Raw genomic sequence first — 11,641 nt, 5'->3', positions numbered from 1 at the left:
TAAAAAGTTAAGGGGTACAAAATAATCGATAGATGCTCATTTATTGCGGGGTTAAGACCTACACAACATTGTATAATGTCCCTGTTGACTAGTGATCGTTTTACTATTGTTGATTTATTATTTATATATTTATTTATAATTCTTACAAATTGATTGATAATAGAATTTTATCGTACAAATTGAAATCATATAGGTTAACTTTAAGATATTATCAAACTAAAATATATTAACGTAAAGCAATATAACATTAGTCATTAAAATATATTTCAACGAGTAAACACAAACATTAGTATCATCATTTGTATCAAAAACTAAACATTAAGCACATTCATTCCAACCATTATTATAAAAGATCTACTACATCCCTTAAAGAAATTTAAATACTTAATTATCCAACACAATTGCACAACGATACTTCATTAATTGTTATTAGAATTACTTCAATCAGCGGATCTTCTTGCATTCATACATGAGATGGATCCACGAGCTGCATCAATTGGCTAGAAAAAAAAATTAAGTTATAATTAATCAAAAGGAACACAATAAAATCATATTCGGTAAACTATAACTTACATAAGTAAACTACAACATGCTCTAAAAATAATCCCAAATGCACTTTGGAATGAAATAAGTATCAATGTAGTTGTAATTCTCGTTGGAATGAAACCATTCTTGGAAAATTTAAGCTCTTTATGGATGAACTCTTTAGGCATTTTGATGATATCAGATGCCACAATTGCTATGCGCAACAATTGTTGCATAATAATGTGACAATCGTGAGTCTTTAATTCAAATATCCTCTTATTCTCTAGATCAATATGGTGAGAAATATCACTTGAATAACCATCCGACACAAAGACATTTTTTAATGATTGAGGAAGTCAGGTCTCTTATGAACTAGAATGACAAATGCACCAAGCCAACATTCTCATTCTCATCAAGCCAAAGATCGCTCCTTACACACATATCATTAAGGATTTTTTAAGCATTAACATGATTCTTTGATTTGTATTTATCATATAGCAAAGACTATATAACATTGTAGAACACATTCTTCTTAATATGCATAACGTCTAAATTATGACATAATAAGTTGAACTCCCAATAAGGAAGATGGAAAAATATTCTCCTTTTTTCCATTGTTGGGTTACATTTTACCTTTATTTCTTTTTATTTTTAAGATAACTCTACTGGTCTTTCAATGTAACATCAATTTCCTGTACTCGTTGCAAAATATCCCGATAAATTTCTTGGTTGGGTCCTCTCTTCAATATATCCAAAAAAAATGATGCCTCATTAATCTAATTTATTATTTTTTGTCAGAAATCGACGATGACCAATAAAGCACCACTTTTTATTATGATGAATCCAACAAGGTTCTGTATTAAAATTGCAAGAAGGACATGCATAACCAATAAGTGTGTTCCAACCAGATAAAATATCAAGTTCGAAAAAGTCATTGATTTTCCACATTAGAGAATCCCTCATTCTAAACATTTCATTTTTTGATGAATCAAAAGTTTCCAAACCTTCACACCGTAACTCATTCAACTCCTTAACAAGAGGTTGTTGGTATACATCTATATTATTCCCCACCATACGCATACCTGGAATGATCATTGATAGAACCAAATTTGGTTGCTTCATACATATACAAGGTGGAAGGTTATATGGAATCAAAACCACTGGCCAAATACTGTAAGTAGTACTCATATTTCCAAAAGGATTTAAACCATCTCTAGCTAGGCCTAAACGAACATTTCGGTGATAAGTACAAAATTCAGGAAAAAAAGTATCGAACTTCATTCTTTTTCTCACAATCTCTAGGATACCTCATAATTCCATCTCTATTACTATCCTTTGCATGCCATCTCATATGCACTCAATTATGGAATATATGAACAATCTTTGCAACCTTGTTTTTAGTGTGAAGTAACGCATAATTTTTGCAGGTATCTTCTTTTGTTTTATTAGCAGGCTGATTATTGATGCTCTTGTTGTGAAGCTTCCATCTCGAAAGGTGACAATGCTTGCATGTTTCCTCATTAATATCATCTCCGTATACAACATACCATTATTTGGAATGCATCTATGTTGATATACTCAAGAGAAAGCTTTTTTATGATTTTCTTTGCCTCATAAAAGGAATTAGGAATCCTAGCAAATTCAAATTCATCTCTTAATATATCTAACAACATAGTCATTTGTTTATCACTTAATCCAGACGAACACTTTATATGATACAACTTCAATAAAAAAATTTATTTCGAGTACATAGACCCTTCATAAAATTCTTCACTTCCATCTCTAAGCAACTCAAAAAAATCGTTCTTTTTCGAAGAAGGCACATCATATGACATCTCTTCTTCTCCAACTACATGTGATGGACCAACATTAATGTTTTCATGTATAATTGAATCCTAAAATGCTTCATTAATCAATATTTCTATGCAATTTTAGGAGGTAGCGTATCGAGAATAACATTTGTCTTTCTGAAAACTTTCAATGCTTCTGTTTTTCCATGCATAATCCAATTGACATAATATTTAGGAAATGGCTTGCTAATCAAATGATCCTAAACTATATTTTTAGTCTACCACTTCTCAAATCTATATTTAGGACACGGTAATTTTATTTTATATTCAAAAACTCCAATCATAATGAAAAATCTAGAAATTGTTGCAACCCAGTCAAATATTTAGCTGTGGTTCTAGGCTTTCCAATCTAAGATTTATCCATTTTGATTAGAAGTGAAACTGATAAACCTTTGAGTTGAATGTAAACCCCTTGATAAAAGTACAATTGTTGCAAATGTAAGAGGTAGGAAAGAAAGTAAATACATACAACATAGTGATAAGAAAAAAATGTTTCAAATGTAAAAAGTACATCAACACATTGAAAAGAAAGATATTAATTGCAGATCAAGACAAACATAAAGACTAATTACAAATTAAAACAAAGACAGTAAATATAGATTCAGATAAAAAATTAGTTGTTTGGAAATGATATATAATCTTCTTGGAATTATAAGTAGAGTGAGTTTAGTCTTAAATACCATAAAGGTTTAATCGTGAAACTTCAAGTTGAAATTCAAAAGCTGCCTCTAAAGAACTATTTGTTAGAACTAAACAGCTTTCTTTCCAATTGCAATAAACACTCGTTCCTTGTCAAGAATTATCAATCCAACAAAATACTCCATTGATTACACAACGCGATGATAACTAATTCTCATCCCTTCTAGGTTGCAATTGATAAAGGGAATCATGAATGACATTATAGGCAATCCACACATTAGACTCCGAAGATTAACTTTCAATTGTTAGTCTAAACTAATAATGTTCCCTAATTACATAACGTATTATAGTAAATGAGACAGTGTCATCTTCATCTACCTTACAAGTAATTCTAACATAAGGATCATCCATTAAATTCGAGTTATAGGGACATCCAAACGTTGCCTGCAGGATTTTAAACATAATAAACCCTATGCAAACTTCTAAGCCTATTGCATATTAGAAAATAATTGGAAGAAGACACAATATGCACTCTCTCAACTATAAAATTGACCGATTTATCCAAACTTTTACTGATTAAAAGTGATGAATCAGACTAAACACTAGCCATAAAATTCCCCAAAAATTTACATAAATTTCAGCAAAAACCTATTTTGAACTTTTTTCACTGATAATTGCTCTACAAAGTTCAAAAACCCACATGCAAACTAGAACTTAAAGAGAAAAATCAAACAAATCAGAAAGATGAATACATTAACACAATATATTCGCGTTCCAAATCTGAACAGTATCAAAATTACCTGAAAGCTATGTGATGAAGAGCTTCATTTCTGTTCAATGTATACCAAAACTTGTTAAATCAGTATAGTGAGAGAGAAGAGCTGTGAGAGTTAGAGAAAGAGCCGAAAGAGTGAGAGAGAAATGGGTGCTTGAGAGTGATCTTAGAGAGAGAAATGTTCATCGTAGAGAGAGAGAAATGAGTTTTTATCGCTTGTTAGTTAGCTTAGAGTAAAAAACAAATTAGTGAAGTTAATAAATATTTGCCGGCGGCTTTCTTTTTAAAAAATAAAATATTGTAGGTTAGGACTCCAATAACTTAAAAAAATTGTGGGGTCTAAGATAACCCCCACATTAAATATATTTTTGAGGAGGTTATAGTAATCCCCTCAATTAAACGTATCCCAAATCCTTTTTTTGGGTAATGGTACACTTAACTATTTCTAACTAAAACACGTGACAGTAGCAAACTCCTCCAGAAACAAAATTTATATAAAACTCACTCTATTAGTAAACCATTAACATGTTCCATAAGAAAACCTACTTCTAGGACTAACATATTATCCAAATACAATGTGTGAAATGTGAAGGAAAACATCTCCAACTATAGAGATCTCCAATGGAACAAATAAAAAATATATTATACAAGTCATCATAACTGAACCAAATAAAAGTCAATCTCGACACCAAACATAATAGAGGAAAAGGGAAAAAGATTACTTGTTGCAGGGCAGCGAACATGATGAACTCGAGTCGGATTAAGAAAATTAAACAACAATAGATCAAGCGAAATGTGTAATTGTTATGGTCTGAGATGGAATAGAAAACTAACTAAAGGGCTAGAGATATTTTTTTTTGTAAAGGTTAAGGATAGTGGATACAATGGTTATTCCAAGAGGACTACGACAACATCCCCCTAATATGAACTTTTGTTGCAAGTATTTATAAGGTAAATAAGGGTTCTTCATTATGTTGAGCGGGAAAATATATTTTGAACTTTCAAATCTAAAAGATTGGAATGTTTGAAGTTTAAAACTAAAGGTTAAGTATAGTGGCTACAATGGTAATTCCAAGAGGACTACGACAACATCCCCTTAATATGAACTTTTGTTGCAACTATTTATAAGGTAAATTAGGGTTCTTCATTATGTTGAGCAGGAAAATATATTTTTAACTTTCAAATCTAGAAGATTAGAATGTTTGAAGTTTAAAACAACCTCACAATATTTTGTAAAATTTGACTGGGTTTGCAAGAGTTTTTTTTTTGGATTCATCAAAAAATGGTGAAGCTTCACCATCATTCTGACGATTGAAATTTCGACATTAAAGGTGAAAATAATGGCACCAAAATGGTATGACAAGGTCTTCAATGCCCGATGAAGTACATATTCTATGATAAAAAATGAAAAGTGGAAGAAGAGGGGCATTGGTCCAAGGTTTCTTTGGGCCATAATTTGGAGTGGATTTGGGCTCGTTTTTGCTGGCTAAGTTTCATATGAGTTAGGGTCTTAGGATCGAGTTTAGAAGGTTTTTTATCTTTTTCTTTGTATTACTTAGGCTTCTAACTTAATAACCAATACGATATATATTATGATATGATAACTACTAAAAATTTACATAAACAAAAATATGAATACAATGACTTTGCATTTATATGAATATAGATACAAGAATATGGACTTTATAATTAATTTAAATATATGTGAAATTTGAAATAAGATGACGACAATCAATTATTTAAGATAAGAGGTATAAAATGCGATAATATAATTTTAAGAATAAAACATAGAATTTTAGCAGTAATTATAGAATTTTTACATAATAACAAATGTGTAAAGATAAATAGTCGGAATAGTTCTGTAAAAAGATAATTTACTACATTATTAATTTAGAAGCTCAAAAATAATAAATAACAAGAAATTCGGGCCAAAATTGTGTGTAAACAATGAACAATTTTAGGATTTAATTAATTTATAGAAGGCTTAGAATAAGGATTAAATTGACACAACTTAGGTATTAAAAATATAGGAAACGACCAAAATAACACGGACTTTAAGAGCTGATGGGAGACTTATGTATAATACATTCACAAACAATTTATATCTTCACCTTTCGTGAAGAAAATTGTGAAGATGGGGGCAAAATCAGGGTTACCAAAATCGCCACCTTCTTTATCCTAAACATATCTTTCAAAACAACAATATTCTCTGTAATTTGTGTTTATCCCATTCTTTTAAATACGTTAAAATTGTTTGTTATTCCTCTTCTTTTTCTTTTAAAGAAATATTAATTCTCTATTCTTGAGTTAATCGGATAAAAAAGATTAATAAACATGAAGAGTTTGACCACGCAATGTCCTTTATTTATCTTCATAACTAATTTGGAAATGTATAAATATGAGAACTCCTTTAAAATGTTCTCAAATAGTTATAAATTGATATTCAGATACTTTTTAAATTTGATAAACACATCAAGTTGTTATAAATAGAATTAATGGATCAAACTTTATAATTTTTCTATTAAATATCACCCGTATTTTCTTCAAAAGAATATTTTAAATTGACCAATGAATTTAGGAGACCAAGTCACATTATGTAAATAAATTGTTTTTGAACAACTATATAGAAGGGAATTTTTAAGGAAAAAAGTTTAATGTGAAAAATTAATTAAAAGAAAAAAAAAACTTCAAGTCATATTGGAAATCATAGTTGTGAAAATAAAATAAGAATACTTTTTATCACTTTAATGTTTTTGGTCATATTCTTTTTTATTTTTTGCACTTACAATATTATTACCAATCCACCATTTTGATGGCTTATGTTTTTTTTTATATACACATTAAAATGTTATTTTTTTCATACTGACAATGATAGTATGATTTTTTTAATTTTTCTACATCTTTTTTTATCATCTCTTTCTCAATCTCCTTAAGCCAATACAATATCCTTAAATCATCATCCATCACTAATACTTTTGTATATTTTGCGTTACATTATATTAGACACTATTATAATAAATGATTTTCCATTTTAACAATGAAATTCTAGATTTCTTTTTCCATTTTTAATCCTTTTAGTCCTCTCTTTATTCTTTCTGGCTCTTTTCTAGTCAAGTTTATTTTTTATTTGTAAAATATAACTTATCATTCATTTACATTCCATTTTTTTTATTACATATACTTTTTAATAAATAATTTTCCATTTTCACAATGAAAATATTGATATCAATTTTTTTCTTTCTTTTCTTTATTTGTATTTTGTTTTTATTGTCTCTTTTATCACTCATTATTATCAAGTCAAAAGTATATTTTATTTGTTTGTGTCTTGTCTTCCATTAGATCTTCACTCTCATTTTCTTCTCTTTCTCCATTTCATTTTGAATCATGGACTCATCGAATAATCAAAAACTGTGAGTATAAAATTTATTACTTTTTCAAACGATATATGGTGTTATTGTAGTGCTCTTTTCTCCTTTTATGTTTTCATAATTTGAGGTGAATTTTTTTTTTTTGGATAAATTTTGTTGATGCAAAACATAAATTTTTATATATTTTTTTGAGTATTCACTCAAAAAGGTTTGAGTTGATTTAAAATATGCATGATTCTTGCTTGGGGTCAATCTTGGTGAGATCAATAGAAAATAAATTGTTGCATTAAAATTATAATATAATAGGTCATAACTCAATCCATCGAATTCAAAATTCTTTTTCATTTTTTTAAAGTTTTATTTTCATACTTTTTAAATCAAACGACGAAATACATTTTTCCTTCATTTACCATGAATTGAATCAATCAAAAATACATATATGTTAAGATTTATTCTTTTGTGAAATTTTGGGCTACAGATCTAATAAAAATGACCCTAATTCTGTACAAGTGCCTTGTTTCATGCCCAAAATGATCTAATAATGAAATGAAAAATATTAAATTCAACCTACTAAAATATGGACAAGGTAGATGGGTATAGAAGGAAGAAAAATAATTTGTACCTATATTATCCTAAATTCAGGAAATTTCTTTGTTATTAAAGTTTTTATTTAATGTTACTATATTTTCATTTTCTTAACCCTTAATTAAACTCCAACTTAAAATAATGTTATACATTAGTATTAACTAATTTTTCTCATATTGACCATGAGGTCAACTAATATAAAGAACAAATAGAGACAATTTGATATTTGTAAGGTCATGAGGTGACAAAAGTACAATCAAAGGATAAATTGACCAATATAAAATTGTATATGATCAAATTATATTTTCTTTTTCTGTCTATTAAAATTTGATGGGGACTTCATCAGAAAAATATTTTAGATAAAATAGTTTACATCGAATTTGTGATATTTAATTGGTTATTCTTCAGGTTGGACAAGTGTCTTTATGCTTACTTTGGTAAGAAGTGGATGTATGAGACTACTACGACATTCGCCAATGATGTTTATGTTGCATCTCCCAGATGATTGTAAGCTTGTCTTTAAATTTATGATAGATTATCATTATTAAAAGTAGTCTTGATGTGACATGTAACTTAGGGTGAGATGCGAAATCAATCTTCGATATTTGAGTTATGATAGGCTGCCTAAGTCATATATTTTTGTGTTGCGGGACTTTATTGGATTTTGGGTGAATTAATGATGGATCATGCTATACATTCATGGATTATCAATGTAATTTTTGGATTTACAGCATTATTAAATAAAGGTCCACAGATGTTGACCAGAATCCTTCATCATTTAATCCACTTAGTGCTAAGTTAACTTTCAGTGAAACATGCAATTAAAATGGAAACAAAGAAAATCTAATAATACTAAATCACATTAATAATTGATATATTGAGTAGATTATAAATCATGAACACTAAAATTTTTACTGAAAAAGACTTTAAATTAAGCATAATAAATCATGCAAGAAAAATAATTTGACATGCATCTAAAATAACATAATTTAAAGTGGTTAAAACACTTGAAATTGAAGCTTTCTTGAAAATAACATTTAAAACAGGAAATTCACAAGTAAGACATGTAATTAAGCATCATTTATGAAGAAGAACTTATTTACCGTGGAAACCAATAAAGTCATAGAAACCATAGATTTGGAGATTTCAAAAGAAATTTAAAAAATTGATATACTTTGCAACTCAATGGGTGAAAGGATATTTATTGTTGAAATCCCACCATGCCTAGAATGAAGAAACCTAGCTTGAATTTCTTGAATGGAGACTTAAAGCTTGGAACCCTAGTTTTGCTTTATAGAAAACTTGAGAGAGAAGAGATTAGTTTTTGAGGGTTCTGCTTGTATTTTGAACATTTTGACAGAACAATTTTTCTTATGCACGAAGAGAATTGGAACACCCCATGGAAATACGTTGGATCAGATTAAACCTTTGTTCAAAAGGTCCTTTAAATAATCTTTCATCTCCTTTAGATTAGTTGGAGTCATTTTATAAGAAAGGACGAAGATAGGCTCAATATTATGAAAAATGTTTATTCGAAAGTTAATATTCCTTTTGGATGAACAAGTGAAGATCCTTGGGAGAAACTTTTGGTAGTTCTCTCGCTATAGGGACTAATTAAAGAGTGGGGGTATTGGAAATGGAATCATTAACAGAAACTATATGGTTGATACAACTCTTATAAGTGGTCGTTCTGACCTTAAGGGAAGAGACAAACAAGCCTATTTGTGCTGAAGTACTACCCTTACATCCTATGATTCACTCATTAGGAAATTCAAATATAACGATTCCTATTCCACAACTGACAGAGGCACAAAAAGTGTGTAACCAGTACATGCTGCAAATGATATAAAAATCAACATACACTCTCTTTGCATATTCTTTTAACACTTCCTGACAAACTAGAAAATCCGGCCAGTAGTAACACTACCCTATGTTATAGAGCCTTGTGCCTATCCATGCTTTGCTTTCTGAACTTAGGAACTAGAGAATTAGTATAATTTGGGGTAGAGATTGAGTACTTCTGATAAAACGGTGATAAACTACCACTCCCGACCTCTATTAAGAGTAGTTAACACTATCTATTGTAGCCCGCTTGTTATCTCTATCACTATCCTTGAGCTTTTGAGAATGAGTATCAAGAGAGAAATGTACATGTGCTTGATCAACATCACAATCCTACATTCTACCATCTAAATAATACCATAGACAAACTTATTCACATGTACCCTAAATAAATCAACCATTGTCCAAGCATACTTGGACATATACTCCTTCACTTTCATGATAATCTAAGGACATTATGAGTGAACCTTCTTTCTTATGCATTAAGAGAACAATTTAGTTTCTCCAATTATACCCCCCACCCCACCTTATTCAAATTTATGTGTCACCGGGCCAAAAAATTAGAGAAAGAAAAGAAGACTTTTGAAACATGTGGTCTAAACTAAGGTTTATACATGTATCACTAAAAAGATATCATATTAACATGAGGATTTTAAAACTAAAATTATTTTTAAATGCATAAATGCTACATTTTTTGGGGAATAAATTAATAAGTGAAGTGGCACATAAATGGGAATTAAAGTGAGTGTAACTTACAAAAACTATCCACAGAAATATAATGGAGGGAGTGATAGCTGATGTGATTCTTTGAAATTGATGGTTCACCTATCGAGGGTCAATTTTTTTACAACAACTGTTTTCATGTTTATAGAATTGTATTAATTGTTCTTTATTTTCGAGTGTTGCGCAAAATATAATGATTGATTTCTTTTATTTGTTGTGATGTACTAATGTATAACAATATAGTTCTGCAATTTGTTTCAACTATCAAATCTCGGGAGGGATTTCTAATAGATTGGTGGGATACTTTCTATAGTATGTTAGCTCTATTCAGGCAGAACATGCCTAAGATCGATATGCTGAGGTTTTTCCTGACTTTTTCTAGATTAAATTTTTCCTTTTTTAGACTACAATATGATAATCTAAATGCGTAATTTGGTTAAATTCTCAGGCTTCACAGACTATGGATAATGTGGTACGTCACGTCCCTTTTGTTGTGCCATCACCTTCTTCTGAGAGGCACCATTTATGATTGATCTTAGGTAACTTCATGCAATTTTTTTTAACTAAACCATGTTTACATTAGGTTTCGTGCAACACAAATTTTACCAAAAGAATTAGTTTGTATTATTTGCAGGATAACTAGTAATTGCTATGATATTACATAGTGAAAGCATCCATTTGGTTGTTCAAGTTCATGAATCAAATGATTTATAACTCTTTTTTATCTCGATATACCCTACAGAGAACAAATTGAGCAGATTCCAAATATTTCTCAACATAGGGAGGCCAAAGTATGTTTACAAGTTGAGACAACAATAGTTTCTTTTAATATTGTGACATAACTTACAAAGTGTTATTCCTTACAGAATGAGACAGAGAATGTTGAATAAACTATGAATATGGAACCAATCGGCAATACCCTCGATAAGGCTTTGTTGCGGTGCAAGACCTTTCTAAAAAAGGTTTATATTGATATAAAATACCTTGATCAATTTATGTATTAGAGTCTCTTGTGTTTGGTCTTGATAGTTCATGCGAGCTCAACTAAATAGTTTATAGTCTTGTATGTTGATGATATTTCTCTGTTATTAGTCATTCATGGATCATTAATCAATTCTATGTTGTAATGAAAATTCATATCAAATTTTCTATTGATCTTCTTATAAGGCTCGTCCACCTCTGGTATGCAGAAAATTCCTCGATCCAATCAACATCTCATGATTTTCTATTTTTCTCTTGTCATGGAAAATAGAAGGCGGTACCTTGAGAAAGCTTACATATTATTAGCTTTTATGCAGTACATTAGACTATATCCGTGATAGTATACCTATGCA

The 11,641-nt window shown here is 29.6% G+C and overlaps 1 long non-coding RNA gene across 1 annotated transcript; it reads right to left on the bottom strand.

Moving 5' to 3' along the window:
• Positions 1-298: 298 nt before the first annotated feature.
• LOC138342273 (uncharacterized) lies at positions 299-4,468 on the bottom strand. The gene is made up of 2 exons (XR_011215127.1): positions 3,815-4,468; positions 299-500 (listed from the first exon to the last, which is right to left on the bottom strand). It is a non-coding gene; the product is annotated as an uncharacterized lncRNA (long non-coding RNA).
• Positions 4,469-11,641: the final 7,173 nt, after the last annotated feature.

Source organism: Solanum lycopersicum, chromosome 2 (genome assembly GCF_036512215.1).
Source record: "Solanum lycopersicum chromosome 2, SLM_r2.1".
Taxonomy (NCBI): Eukaryota; Viridiplantae; Streptophyta; class Magnoliopsida; order Solanales; family Solanaceae; genus Solanum; species Solanum lycopersicum.
Note: the sequence above shows the minus strand (reverse complement) of the source record. Positions and strands in the feature narration are given on the sequence as shown.